The 2,820-nt window shown below is 43.4% G+C and overlaps 1 long non-coding RNA gene across 1 annotated transcript; it reads left to right on the top strand.

The window, feature by feature from the left end:
• Positions 1-535: 535 nt before the first annotated feature.
• LOC147988642 (uncharacterized) lies at positions 536-1,398 on the top strand. Its single transcript, XR_015616852.1, has 3 exons — positions 536-669; positions 753-870; positions 1,021-1,398. It is a non-coding gene; the product is annotated as an uncharacterized LOC147988642 (long non-coding RNA).
• The last annotated feature ends 1,422 nt before the right edge of the window (positions 1,399-2,820 follow it).

Genomic DNA, 2,820 nt, shown 5'->3' with positions numbered 1-2,820 from the left:
TAATGATGTGGATTAAGGAGACGGCTTTTTTATCCTAGCTGTAAATTTTACAATCCAACTGTATAATTATTTCTAATGTTGCGGATTAAGGAGACGGCTTGAAAGGTGCATCCAATTGGTAAATATAAGAAAGATGGAAAGATTTCCTAAAAAAAAGATAGATAGATAAGCATGGTTATTAGGTCAGGAAATATTATACACTACTAGGTTATGAGTATGTATGTATCCAGGCTAGCTTTGGAGTAGCCTGCGCAAAGTAGGAGGACAGCGAGTAGGAGGTTTGGCCTTAAATGGCTCCAGCTGTTTGCGCGAGCAAGAAAGGATATGGACGAACAGAGAAAGCTGGGAGGAGGAGGAGAGAGAGGTCGATGAGCAGCAGAGGAGCGCAGTCAAACTGGCAGTTTCACTTCGGTGCGAAAAACAGCATATGGAAACAAGATTGGCAGGGCTGGCGTATGACTGAGTGGCGTTGGCGTTACCAGTCCGGCGCATATAAGTAGGAGCGACGGCGAGCTGGAGGTCACACAGCCGAGCAGCAAGATCTCTCTTCCGTCCTCCTCCTCCTCCAGTCCTCTCCTCCGGCCAGCGTGAGCTTGAGAGAGGGTGGTACCTGCAGGTAGCCATGGACGGCCACCGCCGCGCGCCGCGCCAGATTCTGGTGCTCGAGGAGTATGCACCTCTAATCATACACTACATCTCTTTCAGCCTTAAGTTTCTTTCTGTTTGTAATCTCATTGCCGCCAGTGTCGCAGGGCGTTCAAGAAATGTCCCCACCCCGACCAGACTCGGGTCGCAAATCTCAGCCGCGAAACCGGCATGGAGGTCCATGAGACCCAATACTGGTTCCAGACTCGGCGGGCGCAGATCAAGGTATGTACTGATAAGTAGCTCTAATAGATGCACTCTGCGACCTTCATTTTGAGGAACGAACTTGCCAAACTTTTGGCTGACTTGGGTCGGATTTTCTGCATTTGTGTGGGCCATTGGAAATTTGTAATTAACAAAGCTCTTATTGTATAGGGATCTTCATCGAACACAAGGCCTCCGACCAAGGGATCTTCATCGTCAGATCCTTGATGCTCCTCTCATTCGACAACTTCGCCTTCATTCTTTGACACAAGGAGGAGCGTCATAGAGATGGAGGCTGATGTTCGTCGTCGCTATTGTGGTCTTTCTCGGTTTAGTGTTTGTGCGTGTGTGTTTCGTCTTATTAGCCAAGGCCCCCTTCGGGTTTGTATCGTGTGCATCTGTGGCTCTTGAGCCTTGGACCCGAGATAGGTTTGTATCTTGTTGTGTTGTGTTTACCTTGCATTTGAATTTTAAACACTGCCACCGTACCCTGAACCTTGCTATAGTTGGGGTTTAGCTTTGACTAAGCAATAAGAAATTATCTGAATATTTTTGTATTCTTGTTAATAGTTTTTACTGTCAAATCGATTGTCCAACTGTTCAAGATTTGTATGCAGAATCTGGAAGAACCAAAAGCACCGACGAGCGTTCATAATGGTCTTACTGTTCAAGATTTGTATAAAGATCTTGATTTTTTTAGGCTTTTGGTGTCTTATGTGTTTGTGATTCATGACATGTACCAGTATTAAGTGGTTGAAAAAATAATACCAACAGCGGGAACTTCCACGGGAGCGGCATCACGCCGCACTTCTGCCCTACTAGTGAACAGTAAGACTGGTTTGAAAAATAGCTCAGTTCTTTGAAAAAACAAAACTTATGACCTATGGAGGATGTCTGCTCCTAGTCAACTCTGTGCTCACCAGCCTAAATATATTGATGCACTAATTTTTTTAAAGTATCAAAAGGGGCACACAAAAGACTGGATTACTACTAATCCAAATTCTTCCGGCAGTGCAATGAATATAGAAGGAAATATGGCTCGGAGAACTGGGATATTCTTTCTAGGACAAAAGACCAAGGGGGTGGGATATTCTTAGCAAATGGCTATATATGTTACTTACAGTGAAGGAGGGGGTGTGGCAAGAGTTGCTACACAATAAATACCTCCACTCCAAGACATCATCTTGAGTAACGGCACAGATGTTGAACTCACCATTTTGGAAGGTCTTGATGAATGTATAGACTGCATTTTTTTAGTAGAGGCGGTTTTATAGTGGGTGATGGTCGTATTATGAGATTCTGGTAGGATACCTGACTAGAAGACGAGCCATTGGCCTTACAATACCTGAACTGTTATGATATTGTGCAACGGAAGGAGGTTGATGCTAATACCATATCTATCAGTGACAAGTCCGTTGAGTGACTAGTTTCGGCGAGCCTTAGTTTAGATAAGTGGACCGCTTTGTTTGATTTAGTACGTCGGTTCATGTCGATCAACTTAACTAACGAACCAGACTCGTTACGATCATGATTGACTCCTTGTCTTTTCTTAGTTAAATCTATGTGTGCGGGTCTTATTAACGCTGGACTTCTTGTAGAAAACACATTTGAAAAACTAAAGTTCTGCTCAAGTTTTTTTGATTGGTTCCTCTATAAAGTGGTCATCTTAACGAAGGATAATCTCGTAAAATAAATGAAAGGGAGCACCAACTTGGTAGGCTGGTGTCTGATGACTCCTATGTCACACTTGCTTGCTGGGGATATCAGAGAGCACTTGCATAACAAGACGTAAGTTTAATTAACTCTACACGCCTCCCCACAAATTCTGCTACAACATGCTAAATTTTGACTGCTCACTGAACCCATGATCCTAGCTTAAAATAATCATTTCCTGATATGTGTTTCAGGTATTTCATTGTAATCGACACGATATGGAAACAGATCACTGGAGTATTATGGAATCTGAATTTT

This window comes from Triticum urartu, chromosome 1A (genome assembly GCF_056163025.1).
Source record: "Triticum urartu cultivar PI428250 chromosome 1A, HENAU_Tu73, whole genome shotgun sequence".
Classification (NCBI taxonomy): domain Eukaryota; kingdom Viridiplantae; phylum Streptophyta; class Magnoliopsida; order Poales; family Poaceae; genus Triticum; species Triticum urartu.
This window is presented reverse-complemented; position numbering and strand designations above follow the sequence as displayed.